This window comes from Dendrobates tinctorius, unplaced genomic scaffold (assembly GCF_039654945.1).
Source record: "Dendrobates tinctorius isolate UK_male_01 unplaced genomic scaffold, ASM3965494v1 ptg000045l, whole genome shotgun sequence".
NCBI classification, from domain to species: domain Eukaryota; kingdom Metazoa; phylum Chordata; class Amphibia; order Anura; family Dendrobatidae; genus Dendrobates; species Dendrobates tinctorius.
In genome coordinates, this window is record NW_027361713.1 from 1,982,291 (window position 1) to 1,999,759 (window position 17,469).

The 17,469-nt window shown below is 45.4% G+C and overlaps 1 protein-coding gene across 5 annotated transcripts in view; it reads right to left on the minus strand.

Moving 5' to 3' along the window:
- Positions 1 to 17,469, minus strand: part of ANKS1A (ankyrin repeat and sterile alpha motif domain containing 1A) — a 537,122-nt gene that overhangs the window by 74,583 nt on the left and 445,070 nt on the right. The window lies entirely within an intron of this gene.

A 17,469-nucleotide genomic window follows, 5' to 3' on the forward strand; every position in this document is an offset into this window, starting at 1 on the left:
GAAATAAGAACGGGTGAACAACAAGAAGCAGTAATTAAACCAATAAACATTAACTATATCAGCAAGTCTCTCTACTCTCAAAACTTAAGGTAAATATTTCTAAAGGCCCCATCACACACAGCGATCTCGCTAGCGAGATCGCTGTGTGTGACGGGGAACAGCGACCAGCCCCCCCTAACGGGTATCGCTAATCGTGCTTGATCGACCTGGGCCATTTTTTGATCGCTGGTCTCCCGCTGGACAGCATGCATCGCTGCGTGTGGCAGCGAGAGACCAGCGATCAGCGACGCTGGTTTATAATGTAGATATCGGGTATCCAGGAGATGCGGCTCTTGGATACCCGCTGTTTACCTTGGAAACTGGCATACACGCTGGTTTCCAAGGTAAACAGCGGGTATCCAAGAGCCGCGGCACCTGGATACCCGATGTTTACATTAGAAACCAGCTTGCTCGCTGGTCCTGATTGCTGGAGGGGCTGTCTATGTGACAGTTTACCAGCGATCAGCCCAACTATGTCCCAGCGATCCCATCCATGTCGGATCGTTGGTGGGATCGCTGGGACATCGTTATGTGTAACGGGGCCTTAAGTCAGACATCCTTAACTTGAACATGCCTCACACCTCAGCTCCACATTTCCATTTAAAAGGAGAAAGGACCACATCAAATATTTAGGTATTACAATTCCAGTAGATACCTCACAGATCAACTCACTTAATTTTGTGCCACTATTGCATTACCCGGAGAAAGATCTACCACAGTGGTCCAGGCTCTTGGTCTCCTGGTTTGGCAGAATTAACATTCTGAAGATGGACAATTTACCTAGTATAATTTATCTGTTCCAAACTATTCCTTATAATTTACCCAAAGTTTTTCTTTGGAAGATTAAGGCAATTTTTTTTAAATTTATTTTGGGGCATCCAAACCTAGATTATCATACATGGTTTTGACAAGACCTAAAACTTTGGGGGGCATGGGTGTCCCAGATTATGTGGCATACTGTAGAGAATCAATATTAAATAGCATTTTGCATATCATCATAAAGCCTACTAAGGAGGAACACTTAAATCCCGTTCCAATTGGTAAACTATTTTGAGGCAGATATACTTTTAGATCCATTAAAGCTCCACTAACACCTCTATATCGTGTTCTTTTAATCATCTGGTACAAAATAATTAATAAATATAAAATAGCATCTGCTCCAGGTCTATTGTCTCCTGTACCCTGTAAGCCTCAGGATGATAGTGATTTCCATTTGTTAGGCACACTAGATAATCCATTGTCCCAGATGAGACAGGTTGTCTCCCCGGGTGGCTTAAAACTCTTAGAGAGTCTTATTACACCAGGGCGTTCATCTGGTCAGGCTTGGATGGAGTACCGCCGTATCCATAGTCGATATCATACAATTACCATCCATGAAGCGTGGATCAGACCTTTAACTGATTTTGAAAAAAATCTGTATTGGGAGGAGAAGAGGGAAGAGGTGCTGGGGATCCGTGTTCCCCATCAAGACCAATGGGGGAAGGAGCCAGGTAAAAACATATGTAATTCTGATTGGCATAAATCGTTCATTCTAACTCACAAATTATCTATTTCATGTCACATCCAGCAAACTAATTACAAGATAGTCTCCAGATGGTACAGGACACCAGACCGCATTCATCACATGCATCCTAATATAACAAATAAGTGTTGGAGATGTGACTCCACTGTAGGTAACATAACCCATATTTGGTAGTCTTGCCCCCCAAATATACAAATTGTGGATAGGATTGTTTGATCTCTTCCATAAATTATTCAGCAATAACTTCCTGAACTCTCCTGAAACAGCTTTACTATCAATATTCCCTATTTCTACCATTAAAAAGGGACTATTTAGAGTATTTTTTAGCTGCAATGAGACAGATTATCCCCAGACATTGGAGATCAATCACCATTCCTTCTAAATTGGAAAGGGTTGAGGAAGTAGATAACCTTATTCATATGGAAGAGCTCAGTTTCTGACAGTTGGCTGAACTTGGACTCATAGGAATATATGAGTGCTTGGTACCTTGGACATCATTCAGAAATTCATCTGAATTTAGCACTTGACTAACATTTTCATTCTAGTGATTTTGAACCATTGATATCACACTCAGAATATGCAAAATTCCCCTCCCTATACCTTCTTCCTGTGTTGGCCTTTGTATTCCCCCTGATTCTTCCCTATTGTGTTTCATCATTTGAATACAACAATTTTTTAACATAACATGATATGACGTTTCAATACTATTTGTTGCACTATACTTTCCTTTTCCAAATAAGTATATTCTGGTTAATATACAGTGGGGCAAAAAAGTATTTAGTCAGTCAGCAATAGTGCAAGTTCCACCACTTAAAAAGATGAGAGGCGTCTGTAATTTACATCATAGGTAGACCTCAACTATGGGAGACAAACTGAGAAAAAAAAATCCAGAAAATCACATTGTCTGTTTTTTTTTCCATTTTATTTGCATGTTATGGTGGAAAATAAGTATTTGGTCAGAAACAAGCAATCAACATTTCTGGCTCTCACAGACCTGTAACTTCTTAAGAGTCTCCTCTTTCCTACACTCATTACCTGTAGTAATGGCACCTGTTTAAACTTGTTATCAGTATAAAAAGACACCTGTGCACACCCTCAAACAGTCTGACTCCAAACTCCACTATGGTGAAGACCAAAGAGCTGTCAAAGGACACCAGAAACAAAATTGTAGCCCTGCACCAGGCTGGGAAGACTGAATCTGCAATCGCCAACCAGCTTGGAGTGAAGAAATCAACTGTGGGAGCAATAATTAGAAAATGGAAGACATACAAGACCACTGATAATCTCCCTCGATCTGGTGCTCCACGCAAAATCCCACCCCGTGGGGTCAGAATGATCACAAGAACGGTGAGCAAAAATCCCAGAACCATGCGGGGGGACCTAGTGAATGAACTGCAGAGAGCTGGGACCAATGTAACAAGGCCTACCATAAGTAACACACTATGCCACCATGGACTCAGATCCTGCAGTGCCAGACGTGTCCCACTGCTTAAGCCTGTACATGTCCGGGCCCGTCTGAAGTTTGCTAGAGAGCATTTGGATGATCCAGAGGAGTTTTGGGAGAATGTCCTATGGTCTGATGAAACCAAACTGGAACTGTTTGGTAGAAACACAACTTGTCGTGTTTGGAGGAAAAAGAATACTGAGTTGCATCCATCAAACACCATACCTACTGTAAAGCATGGTGGTGGAAACATCATGCTTTGGGGCTGTTTCTCTGCAAAGGGGCCAGGACGACTGATCCGGGTACATGAAAGAATGAATGGGGCCATGTATCGTGAGATTTTGAGTGCAAACCTCCTTCCATCAGCAAGGGCATTGAAGATGAAACGTGGCTGGGTCTTTCAACATGACAATGATCCAAAGCACACCGCCAGGGCAACGAAGGAGTGGCTTCGTAAGAAGCATTTCAAGGTCCTGGAGTGGCCTAGCCAGTCTCCAGATCTCAACCCTATAGAAAACCTTTGGAGGGAGTTGAAAGTCCGTGTTGCCAAGCGAAAAGCCAAAAACATCACTGCTCTAGAGGAGATCTGCATGGAGGAATGGGCCAACATACCAAAAACAGTGTGTGGCAACCTTGTGAAGACTTACAGAAAACGTTTGACCTGTGTCATTGCCAACAAAGGATGTATCACAAAGTATTGAGATGAAATTTTGTTTCTGACCAAATACTTATTTTCCACCGTAATATGCAAATAAAATGAAAAAAAAAAACAGACAATGTGATTTTCTGGATTTTTTTTTCTCAGTTTGTCTCCCATAGTTGAGGTCTACCTATGATGTAAATTACAGACGCCTCATCTTTTTAAGTGGTGGAACTTGCACTATTGCTGACTGACTAAATACTTTTTTGCCCCACTGTACTTACATTTTGTTGATTGTACCTGTTGCACAACCTGAATTTGATTTTGATGTATGCTGAAACATCAATTGTTAATTATAACTTCAATAAAAAGATATTGAATCATAAACATTAACTGTAACTTTATAATTTCAGAAAAGCAATGAAGAAGCTCAGTCTGTAAAAAAAAGTGTGATTGCATGTAATGTCTACAAGCCATCATTTCTCTTATATCAACATTAAAGGGATTGGCTTATGAAACATATTTATTGGCACTGTAGATAGGTGCTAAATGTGTGATCACTGGAGTCCCCACTGAGTGCTAGAACAGGCGTCCAGAACTCCTCTCTCCAGGTAATTAGGCATTCTTTTCTTCAGTGTTAAAAAGCAAGCTGGACACTAGATACAACAGCGGAAAAAAGGACCCAAGATAGCTAACCAGACTCCGATATGCGCCACTAAATCAATTATTAAACAGCAAGGAAAGTATAGATAATAAAATATAACTTTTAATTATGCCTATTTTAAAAAGGTCACAACACAAAAATTCTAAAAACACCAATAATTTCCTAGTCACAGTATTTGACTATATAATTACATCACAGTGGTGGAGAACAAAGTCAAGTAAGAATCTTATTAAAACCAATCAGCTTACAACAATGGGCAACAAACCAAAAAGGCATTTTTAAATGAATCAAGCAGAATCAGTGCCTCTAAACCACTGCTGGATACGCAATACAAAATATATAAATTAGAACGGTCTCACAAAATTCTTTTTGGGGAGAATATCCTTAAACCAAATATCAGCCCAGCAGGTGGTCTTCTGGTATAGATGGGAAAGAAGGTCCAGACTTGGCCCTATTATGCCCTATTTCTCACTAGTCAGCCCTTGGACCCCAAGACTCCTGCCCCTACAAGGACAGTCCACAGCTTACCCTAGTGGACATATTGCCCTATAAAGTCATACGTGCCTCACCATGTGCTTCTCCTTCAGTAAGTCTTCAGGGGAGTACAGATGTATGCAAAATAAACTATCATATCTGGATTTACATTCCCTTGTCCATCACTAGCTGTGTACTAGATGATGATGGCACAGAGTAACAAATCAAATCGTTAAATACCTGCGTTTGGAATTGGATCACGAATCACCTGGTCCTGTCACACAAAACACATGTATCTCATTATGCACCATTTTCTTGCCGATATTACTGCCTCACATGCTGTTCCTCTGTTAGTTACCTCAGTGGAATGCATCGGCCATGTTTGAATTTCCTGGGTAGACGCCCAATCGCTCGATGGTACGCCCCTAGGGGTTTGGTTATCTGCAGAGCTAGCACATGCGGTGTCAGCTGGCTCGCAATGCAGAGATCCTTGGCATCATCATAGCACACGTGATCTCCTGTGAGCTGCCCAGTGGGGCCGTGTCATCCATCACATGCTTTTAGTCAGCTGACATCAGTTTTTGCAAGGTGCGTCAGTGCTCCATCCTATCTATTCACCTGCTTAACTCCCATAGGGGCAGTAGCAGGAGACAATTTGGGGCTCTTCCCGTAATACAATAACAAAATATCCATGTGTATTTTCCTTATTAAGCCAGCGTCTGAGAGTATTCCCCAAAATGTTTACACTTTTTTCTTATATATCGAGTGGAAAAAGTTTACTCTTTCACTTATGGCTTTTAGGTGATCTCTGAGGGGGATAACCACTATTCTGGAGAAATGCAAAGGTGCGTATTGTTCCCATTAGTCGCATACATAGCGCAGACATTCATCAGTCTGAGAATACATGAAGTGTCATCTCAGTATATATCCCCTATGAGGTCCTCTCTGTGCGGTAAAGTATTTGTACATATTACACGCATTCAAGCTGATGGTCCATATATGAGTAGGGGTGTCCCATATATCAGGGTGCCATGTACAAAACTACCCTCATGGTCCCGAAATATGCATATGTATGCCAAGGTGTATCAACTATTATTCTTAGCCTTTAAACATAGGTGGCCCAGTGCCATGGCCCCAATTCTGGGAGCATGTCAGGTCACATTATGTATGCAGGGGAGGGACAAATAGTCTACACCAGAAAATCCTTGCATACTGTACATTCTTATAGGGGAAATAAGCTAGTTCAGGTTTAAAAAAGACAGATCTATATAAAGATGGAAAATGTGACTGTTTGGGGTCAATACATAAACTTTAAGTATACAGTATTACCTTTACAAATAACAGCCAAAATTTAGCTGTTCATTCAAGCCAGTAGGATGCACCATTTGTTTTTACTTTTAGACAGGCAGGTGTTGGTGTTTTACCAGGGGGTATCTCTTTTATGCTCTATGTTGCCCAAGTGTTCTCTGACCCTCAGTCTAAACTCTATACTGGGCTGGTGGGGGAAAACTGTGGTTTTCACATTCCTGAATGAGGTACAAAGAGAAAATTAACCTCTCGAGTCGATACGTCGATAATGTCTTCCTTGTCTGGTAGGATACAGATGCAGGAGAATTCAGTGAATTTGTTAATAGTTTGAACATTTACATCATTGGTTTACTAGTTTGAACATTTACATCATTGGTTTACATTATACCTTTGAATACAATCAAACCACACTGCCCTCTTTTGATGCATCTATTAAAAAAAATAACAAGAGAGGATCTGGCAACATTAGTTTACTGAAAATTCACTGCCGGGAGTTCACTCTTGAGATGGGAGTATAACCATCCCCTCCCACTCAAGAGAGGAGTTCCAAAGGGGCAACACCTAAGAGTGCAAAGAAACTGCACCAACTAAGAAACCTTTGAGATGCACGCTAAGGATCTGAGGGATCGTTTCCTTCAGAGAGGGTACCCAAAGAACGGTAATTAGACCTACCGGTAATTGTGTTTCCAGGAATCCATCCTGACAGCACCCTGGAGGACGTCCTTCTCATCCGTAGTGGGACAGGAAACCATGAGAGTTTAAAAGGATCCTCCCCCTACCATTCCTCAGTGATTTCACAAAGTAACACCTCAGGATGGATGCAAATATAGACTTTATTCAAACAACATTCTTCATACACGTTACATCACAGTTGTATGGAAAGTATTATCGGGAGGGATCTAACAGTGCTGTCAGGATGGATTCCTGGAAACACAATTACCGGTAGGTCTAATTACCGTTTTCCAGGTCACCTGATAGCACCCTGGAGTAGTACCAAAGTATATTGGTCCTAGGGCGAGATCACTGCCTGGAGTACCTTTCTCCCAAAAGTAAGCTGTGTGGATGCTATGTCTAGTTTATAGTGCTTGGAGAAAGTACTAAGACTGGTCCAAGACGCTGCCCTGCAGAGCTGTTCTGCCGAGGCTCCCCCCTTTTCTGCCCATGAAGCGGACATGGCCCTTGTTGAGTGGGCTCTAAGGTTCCCTGGGGGAATCTGACCCTGTGATCTGTATGCTATGCTAATAGTGGATCTAATCCACCTTGCTATTGTTGATTTTGACGCCTTCTTCCTCTTGTTGGGACCTCTGTATTGAAGAGGTTGCTATCCTGCCTCCAGGGTCTGGTTGCGTCCAGGTACCTGAGTACAGTTTCCCTTACGTCCAAATTATGGTAGGTCTTTTCCCTGCTATTCTTGGGAGACTGGAAAAAGGAAGGGAGTACTACTTCCTGGTTCATGTTAGAGTTTGAGATAACTTTGGGCAGGAAAGCCGGGTCGAGTCTTAGAACTAAACGGTCACTAAACACCTGTAAATAGGGGTCTTGGGTTGATAAGGCCTGCAGTTCTAACCTTTTGGCTGAGGTGACTGCCACTAGAAAGGCTGTTTTGAGAGCGAGATTACCGATATTTATCTCTGCCCCTAGCTGATATGGCTGTTTGCATAGTGTATTGAGGACTAGGTTAAGGTCCCAGGGTGGTATGCCCTTCCTAATTAGGGGTTTAAGCCTTTTCACCGCTCTCGAGAACCGTGCTACCCATGGGTGTGATGATAGAGCTGTGTCATAGAACACGCTCAAGGCTGCTATCTGCACTCTCAGAGTGCTGGGCCTAAGGCCCTTTCTGAATCCTTCCTGCAAGAAATCAACTATCTTCGGGATGTTGGGCTGGTCAGTTCCGACTGTCGCCTCTCCACAAAAACTGCAGAACTTCTTCCAGATCTTGTTATATATCGCCGCGGTCACGGGTTTCCTACTGGCTTGTAAAGTAGAAATGACTTCGTCCGATAGACCCCTTTCTCTTAGGACCTGCCGTTCAGGATCCAGGCTGAAAACTGGAAAGCCTCCGGTCTTTGATGTAGGACCGGGCCCTGATGTAGGAGGTCTTTTCTTCTTGGCAGGAGAATGGGTTCCTCGTCCGCTAATTTCCTGAGTAGGGGAAACCAACTTCTTCTTGGCCAGTAGGGAACCACCAGTATGACCCTGGCTCTGTCCTCGCAGATTTTTCTGAGGACCCGTGAAATGAGGGCTAGGGGCAGGAAAGCGTACAACAGGCCCCTGCTCCTGGATTGTGATAGGGCATCTATTCCCGCCAGATCTCCCAGAGGGTTCAGGGAGTAAAAGGTCCTGAGCTTTGCATTCCATTTGTCGGCGAACAGGTCTATTGTCGGTTGTCCCCAACGATCGCACAGGCTGCTGAACACTTCTTCGTTGAGCTCCCAGTCTGTCGCAGTTATCCTTTTCCTGTTGAGGAAGTCTGCGATCTGGTTCCGGGAGCCCTCCAGATGCACGGCCGAGATTGAGAGGACCTCCTTTTCTGCCCATCTGAAAATCTGATCCGCAAAGCCCTGAAGTGTTGGGTGTCTTGGTCCGCCCTGGTGACAGAGACAGGCCACTGTTGTGGTATTGTTTGACATAATTTTGTGTTTGTTCTTCACGTGAGACCCGGCGACGAGCAGTACATTCCAGACTGCATGTAATTCTCTGACGTTGGAGGACCTGTTGCTGTCCTCCGGACTCCATCGCCCCTGGTAGTACCTCCCTGCGACATGTCCGCCCCAGCCGAACAGACTCGCATCCGTTGTTACTACAACCTCCGGAGACTGAACCCATGAGACACCCCTCTTTAGGTTTCTCGGAATGGTCCACCACAATAGCGATCTTCTGGCTCGGGGGGGGGGGGTCAACAGTATCTTGCTGTCCAGTGAGCTCTGCCTTCTGTCCCAGGACGCTAGGACTGTGCGTTACAGGTCGTGGGAGTGGAACTGACTCCATCTGACATAGGTAATGCATGAAGTCATCAGCCCCAGGACTCTCATTGCGTCCCTGATCGATACCCGATTCTTTGAGAATTGCCGTATCCTCTTCGGCATCATGGTCTGCTTTTCGGTTGGTAGATAAGACATTCTTCTTTCTGAGTCTAGCATGACCCCCAAGAATTTTATTTTGGGCTTGGGTACAAGATCTGACTTTGACCAATTTACGATCCATCCTAAACTCTGCAGCGTGGAGATCAAGGACTGACAGTCGGTCCTGAGCTGGGCTGCCGAATCGGCTATAATTAGGAAGTCGTCTAGATACGGGACCACCAAGATGTTCCGGTCCCTTAGGTAGGCTACTACCTCTATCATTATCTTTGTGTAGACTTTCGGGGCTGACGCAAGGCCGAAGGGTAGGCAGCGAAACTGATAATGGTAAATTATGCCGTCCCTTTCGACCACGACTCTGAGGTACTTTTGGTGATCCGGGTGGATAGGGACATGATAATACGCGTTTTTTAGATCTAACGTGCACATTACTGCCCCCTTCCCCAGGAGTGGAATCGTAGATATTATTGATTCCATTTTGAAGCGTCTGTATGTTACCCATTTGTTTAGGGGTTTGAGGTTTATTATGGTTCTGTTTTCCCCCGAGGGTTTTTTTTTTATTGCGAAGAGGCTTGAGTAGTGTCCTCTGCTTTCTTCCTGGGTGGGAACCGGAGTAATCGCTCCCATGAGTAGGAGATCCTGAATGTCCAACCACATGGGGGAAGCGGAACCGAGACACGAATTGGTGACTAAGAACCTGTTCGGGGGCAGGGAGTTGAATTCTATCTTGTACCCCTGAGAAATGACCTGTAGTACCCAGGGGCTGGGGGTAATTTTCTGACATTCTCCCTCAAACTTGAGCAATCGCCCCCCTACTCTGGTGGCGTCATTTTTTCAGGAGCTGGACCCAGGGCCGGAAAAGATGTTATCTCTGTTCCTATTTCTACCCTCGCCTCATTTGGGGTAGCTCCACCGACCCGACTTGCCCTTCCCCCTGTAGTCCGTTCTCTGGTCGTAACGGGGTCTACGAAAGGGCTGGTATCTCTTACGCTTCTTATCAGGGAACCCCTTTTTTTCATCTGATGCTTTTTCCAGGATGTCATCGAGCACGGGCCCGAAGACCCTGCCCCCCGAGAAGGGAATTGAGCACAGTTTATTTTTTGATTGCATGTCGCCCACCCCAACTTTTAAGCCAGATAGCCCTTTTGGCTGTGTTGGACAAGGCCTGGCTCCTGGCCGTGAACCTAACCGATTCTGCCGAGGCGTCGGCCAAAAACCCTGTAGCTTACTTAACTAAAGGGAGGGACTTCAGAATCGTTTCCCTCGGGGTTCTATCTGACAGATGCTCCTCCAGGTCATCTATCCATAGATGCATAGAGCGTGCTACTAATGTTGCAGCTATATTCGTTTTTATGACCGCTGCTGAGCTTACCCAGGCCCTTTTTAAGAGCCCATCTGCCTTCCGATCTAGGGGTTCCTTCAAGCTTGAGGAATCCTCGAACGGAATTGCCGTCTTCTTTGACACCTTTGCTACGGGGATGTCTATCTTGGGGACCTCCTCCCAGACTTTGACCTCTTCCAGGTCAAACGGCAGACGCAACCTAAAGTCTCTAGGGATAGTTAACTGTTGTGAGTTCATTTTCCCCTTCGTCACTGAGGTCTGGTGAACTCCCTATTCTGGTAAAGGAAGGTAATGAGCCTGATTATCAGGCACCTGAGACTAATGAGGATGACTGGCTGAGTGGAGTCACTGATGGATATAAGGCTGCCGACGCCCTTCTGCCCTGCGGGTGATTTCTCTGTGGACTTCTAGGACACCAGTCTGATTCCTGCTTCCCTAAAGCTAAGTTTTCTGCTTTGCCTGTTTGCATTTATGTTTTGTTTTTGTTTTCCTTGCTTTTCTGGATTCTGCCATTCCCTGCTGGGATGAGCTGAATCTCCTTTTGCCGGTTGCTCTGTCTTCAGAATATTCCTGAGTACTGACATAGCTTTTTTGAAGCCTAGCGTCTTCAGGGCCTTTTTCACTGTCAGTCTGTTGGCTCTTATTTTCACAGGGTTTTTCATGGATTGCAGACAGCAGCCTTCCTGTCCTTTCCTATCTAGGTAGTTTGGGCCCCGTCTTTGCTCAGTCTATCTTTCTGTCTGTGTTAGTGTTTTCATCTTGCTTCACCGTCATTATATGTTGGGGGCTGCCTATTGCTTTGGGGTCTGCTCTGGGGCAGTTTAGATTTCCCCTTTCTTTAGGCCTATTTAATTCTCCGGCTGTGATCAAGGAGTCTAGGGCATCGTAGGAACCCCCCACGGCTACTGTTAGTTGTTGTGATAGGATCAGGGGTCTGCAATCCGATAGCTGCCAACCTCTCTGGTTTTCTGGACTTAGCTAGCAGTTCTGTTTTTGCCTCCTACGGTGACTCAATCATAACAGAATCACCCGCCATACCGCAGATCCAAGGGTACTCAATAGCAGGAAAGAATTGTGTTTAAAAAAAAAAAAGTGTGTGTATATTCTTTCCTCTATATCTCTGAGGCCGTAGGGGGAATTTTTTTCTCTCTCAATGGAGATAAAGCAATTGTCTGATCGTGTGGAGCAGCTCGCTGCGGAAGTGCTGGGAATTTCCGCCTACCTTGCTCGTTCGCATGCTGTTGAACCAAAGATCCCTACACCTGATGTATTTTTTGGGGATCGATCTAAATTTTTGAGTTTCAAAAATAATTGTAAATTATTTTTTGCCTTGAAGCCTAACTCGTCAGGGAGCTCCGCGCAGCAGGTTAAAATTGTCATCTCTTTGCTGCATGGCGATCCCCAGGATTGGGCGTTTTCTTTGAAACCAGATGATCCTATTCTGACTAATGTGAACGCATTCTTTCAAGCTTTGGGGTTGTTGTACAGTATGACGAACCTAATGCTATTGATCAGGCTGAAAAGACCCTGTTGGCATTAAACCAGGGTCGAGATTCTGCAGAGTTGTACTGTCAAAAGTTCCGAAAGTGGGCAGTCCTTACTACCTGGAATGATAATGCCTTGGCTGCTCTCTTTCGGAAGGGTTTGTCAGAAGCCGTAAAAGATACTATGGTGGGATTTCCTGTTCCCTCTGGTCTGGACGATTCTATGTCATTAGCCATTCAGGTTGATCGGCGTTTACATGAACGCAGGATTGCACGAGAGGTGTTGCCACCGGTTGAACAGACGTCTGAACCTATGCAATGTAATAGAGTTTTGTCTAAGGCGCAACGTCAGGAGTTCAGAAGGCGTAATAAGCTGTGTTTTTTCTGTGGAGATGCCTCGCATATTATTTCTGTTTGTCCTAAACGAGAGAAACGCTTTGCACACACAAGTTTCTTCTGGCAATTACTCTGATCTGCTCCCTGTCCACATTTTCCGCCAAGGCTTTTGTGGATTCGGGAGCAGCGCTAAACCTAATGGACTTGGATTTTGCTAAACGTTGTGGATTTCCGATGACACCTCTGCAGACGCCTATCCCTTTGAGGGGGATTGATGCTACTCCTTTGGCTAAAAATAAACCTCAGTTTTGGACCCAGGTGGTCATGCGGGTCGCCCCAGACCATCAAGAAAATTGCAGATTTTTGGTGTTGCATGGTCTGCATGATGTCGTTGTTCTGGGGTTTCCCTGGTTGCAAATTCATAATCCAGTTTTGGATTGGAAGTCTGTGTCTGTGGTGAGTTGGGGTTGTCGGTGTGCCTTTAGTGAGGCTTCGTTTTTTTCCACCTCTCCTCAGTCGCATGATGTTCCTGACTATTTGGCGGACTTTTATGATGTATTTAGTGAGAATGAGTCTGCGTCCTTGCCTCCTCATAGGAGTTATGACTGTGCTATTGAACTAAGCCCGGGGTGTAAATTTCCCAAGGGTCGGCTCTTCAATTTATCGGTACCCGAGCACGAGGCTATGCGGTCCTATATTAAGGAGGCGTTGGAGAAGGGTCATATTAGACCATCCTCTTCACCCTTAGGTGCTAGTTTTTTTTTTGTGGCCAAAAAGGATGGTTCTTTAAGGCCTTGTATTGATTATCGTGCCCTCAATAAAATTACTATTAAATATCAGTATCCGTTACCCCTGATTTCGGATCTATTCTCTAGAGTTAGAGGTGCTTGCTGGTTTATCAAGCTTGACCTCAGGGGGGCGTATAATCTTATCCGCATTAAGCAGGGGGATGAATGGAAGACGGCGTTTAATACTCCGGAGGGACATTTTGAGTACCTGGTGATGCCTTTTGGGCTCACTAATACCCCTTCTGTCTTCCAGTGCTTCATGAACGATATTTTCCGAGACTTTGTCGATAAATTTTTGATTATCTATCTGGATGATATTTTGATCTTCTCCAAGGATTGGGATTCTCATGTGGAACATATATTCGGACTGTGTTCCGGATCTTGAGGGAGAATTCCCTGTATGTCAAAGGATCGAAATGCCTTTTTGGAGTACAGAGGATTTCATTTTTGGGATTTATTTTGTCTCCGTCAACTACTGAAATGGACCCGGCCAAGGTACAGGCCATTTATGATTGGGTTCAGCCCACTTCTTTGAAGGCCCTCCAGAAGTTTTTGGGTTTTGCTAATTTTTATCGGACATTTATAGCAAAATTTTCTAGTATTGCCAAGCCATTGACTGATCTGACTAAGAAGGGTGCTGATGTGTTGAATTGGTCTCCGGAGGCTGTTGCTTCCTTTCAGGAGCGGAAGCGAAGATTTACCTCCGCCCCGGTTTTGCGGCAACCTGATGTCTCACTCCCGTTCCAGGTAGAGGTGGATGCTTCTGAGATTGGTGCAGGAGCTGTTTTGTCCCAAAAGGATCCTGTAGCATCTAAAATAAATCCCTGTGCTTTCTTTTCCCGAACGTTCTCTCCATCTGAACGTAACTATGATGTGGGGAATCGGGAACTGTTGGTCATGAAATGGGCATTTGAGGAGTGGAGACATTGGTTGGAGGGAGCTAAACATCAAGTTGTGGTCCTCACTGACCACAAGAATTTGATTTACCTAGAGTCGGCTAAACGCTTGAACCCTAGACAGGCTAGGTGGGCCTTGTTTTTTTACACTGTCAGAGACACCGCACTGCACTTGCTCATAGAGCCAGTGCGCGTGTCCTGAGTACAGAAGCAGTGCTAAAAGTTACCTGGGGAGCAGGGCAGCAGCGGTGACCATGCGTGCTTCAGGCTAATAGTGTCAGGGTCCAGTCAGCGCTGGAAAGTAAAGAGGCATAGGACCTGCGGACACTGAAAATGAGTAAGCTTGCACGGGACCTATGGTCATGTGACTGCAAGGGGGCGGGGCTTAGCGTCCTGTATTCAGATAGGACAGGACACCATACAACAACTCAGTCAGGCAAAACAGAGGTCACAGCAGTACGGGCAAACGAGGTACAGGAGGGACAAACAGACGGGTAGTCAGACAGAGCCAAAGGTCATACACAAGAGGGCGACGTGGTACAAAGTGGACGAGCAGAGAGGAGTCGGGTCACAAGCAGAGAGTCATACACGAGAGGTAGTGCAGTACAAGAGGGTCAGGCAGAACTCGTAACAGGGACAGAACCAGATCACAACCGAACAAGCAAGCAAGATATCAGGCACAAGGCACACGTATACAAGAGGTCACTTAACTCAGCCGAGGGCAGGAGTATAACTGACACCGGACCCAGGTCCAGTGAGCACTAAATAGCCTCCTGCTGCCAGAGAGAGGCAGCACAATTAACCCATAGTATAACCAGGACGGGTCAAAGCGAAATCCCGTCCTGGATCATGACATACACGTTTTGATTTTATGGTCTCTTTTCTTCCTGGAACTAAGAATGTCAAGGCAGACGCCCTCTCTAGGAGTTTCTTTGCTGATTCTCCTGTGGTGACCAAGCCTGCTACCATCTTAGGCGAAGGGGTAGTTCTTTCTGCCATCTCGCCCGATTTGAGACTTGCTCTGCAAGAGTTCCAGGAGGACAAACCTGAGCGCTGTCCCAGTGGAAAGTTGTATGTTCCTGACCAGTGGAAGAAGAGAGTGATGTCTGAAGTTCATTGCTCTGCATTGGCTGGTCATCCAGGTATTTTTGGTACTAGAGATCTGGTGAGTCGCTCTTTTTGGTGGCCCACCTTGTCTCATGATGTCAGGAATTTTGTGCAGTCCTGTGGGACTTGCTCCCGGTCTAAATCTTGTTCTCGCTCTAGTGGGTTGTTGATGCCTTTGCCGGTCCCCAGGAGGCCATGGACCCATATTTCAATGTATTTCATCTCTGATATGCCGGTCTCTCAAAGAATGACTGTTATTTGGGTGATTTGTGATAGGTTCTCTAAGATGGTTCATCTTGTACCACTCCCTAAGTTGCCATCTTCCTCTGAGTTGGTGCCCCTGTTTTTGCAACAGGTAGTTCGCTTGCACGGGATTCCTGAGAACATTGTATCTGACAGAGGAGTTCAGTTTGTGTCTAGATTTTGGAGGACTTTCTGTTCCAAGCTGGGAATTCAGTTGTCCTTCTCCTCTGCTTTTCACCCTCAGACCAATGGGCAGACAGAGAGAACAAACCAGACCTTGGAGTCGTATTTGAGATGTTTTATTTCCGCTGATCAGGATGATTGGGTTTCATTTTTGCCCTTGGCCGAATTTGCTTTAAATAATAGAGCTAGTTCTGCCACTTTGATGTCACCTTTTTTTTGTAACTTTGGGTTTCAGCCTCGATTTTCTTCAGGGCAGGTGGATCCTTCTGCCTGCCCAGGTGTTGACACTGTGGTGGAGAGAATGCACCAGATCTGGGACCAAGTGGTGGATAAGTTATCTCTCTCCCAGGAAAAGGCCCAGCGGTTTTCCAAATCGACATAGGTCCATTGGTCCCCAGTTTAAGATTGGTGATATGGTGTGGTTATCATCAAAAAATATTGCTATGAAGGTGGCTTCTCCTAAGTTTAAGCCTAGATTTATTGGACCTTACAAGATTTTGGAGATTATTAATCCGGTCTCTTTTCGTTTGGCTCTTCCTGTCACATTTAAAATCCATGTGTTCCATAAGTCCTTGTTGAAGAGGTTTGTTGAACCAGTTGTTCCTGGGGTGGCACCTCCAGACCCTGTATTGGTTGAAGGTAACATGGAATATGAGGTAGAGAAAATACTGGATTCCCGTCTGGCTAGACGGAGACTCCAGTATTTGGTTAAGTGGAAGGGTTATGGTCAGGAGGATAATTCCTGGGTCTTTGCCTCTGATATTCATGCCAAAAGATTGGTGCGTGCCTTTCACCGGGCTCACCCTGATCGCCCTGGTGGCGTGGTTGAGGGTTCGGTGAACCCTCCTCAAGGGGGAGGTACTGTTGCGAGTTCATTTTCCCCTTCGTCACTGAGGTCTGGTGAACTCCCTATTCTGGTAAAGGAAGGTAATGAGCCTGATTATCAGGCACCTGAGACTAATGAGGATGACTGGCTGAGTGGAGTCACTGACTGGATATAAGGCTGCCGACGCCCTTCTGCCCTGCGGGTGATTTCTCTGTGGACTTCTAGGACACCAGTCTGATTCCTGCTTCCCTAAAGCTAAGTTTTCTGCTTTGCCTGTTTGCATTTATGTTTTGTTTTTGTTTTCCTTGCTTTTCTGGATTCTGCCATTCCCTGCTGGGATGAGCTGAATCTCCTTTTGCCGGTTGCTCTGTCTTCAGAATATTCCTGAGTACTGACATAGCTTTTTTGAAGCCTAGCGTCTTCAGGGCCTTTTTCACTGTCAGTCTGTTGGCTCTTATTTTCATGGGGTTTTTCACGGATTGCAGACAGTAGCCTTCCTGTCCTTTCCTATCTAGGTAGTTTGGGCCCCGTCTTTGCTCAGTCTATTTTTCTGTCTGTGTTAGTGTTTTCATCTTGCTTCACCGTCATTATATGTTGGGGGCTGCCTATTGCTTTGGGGTCTGCTCTGGGGCAGTTTAGATTTCCCCTTTCTTTCTTTAGGCCTATTTAATTCTCCGGCTGTGATCGAGGGGTCTAGGGCACCGTAGGAACCCCCCACGGCTACTGTTAGTTGTTGTGATAGGATCAGGGGTCTGCAACCCGATAGCTGCCAACCTCTCTGGTTTTCTGGACTTAGCTAGCAGTTCTGTTTTTGCCTCCTACGGTGACTCAATCATAACAGTTAACCTTTTTTCTGCCTCGACCCATTCCTCCAGTATCATTGCCCGTATGTGGGTATTTACTGGGAAGACCATTGAAGTCTGGGAGCGCAACCCTCCAAACATTTCGTCCTGAATTGAGAGGGAAGGAGGGGGTTCCTCGATCTGCATAGTTTGCCGTACCGCCCCCAATAGTTCGTCTGTATCCCCAGACGAAAACAGATATTTCCTTCCCCTTTCCCGGTGCTCTCTGATCTCCTCCTCCTCTGCATCTG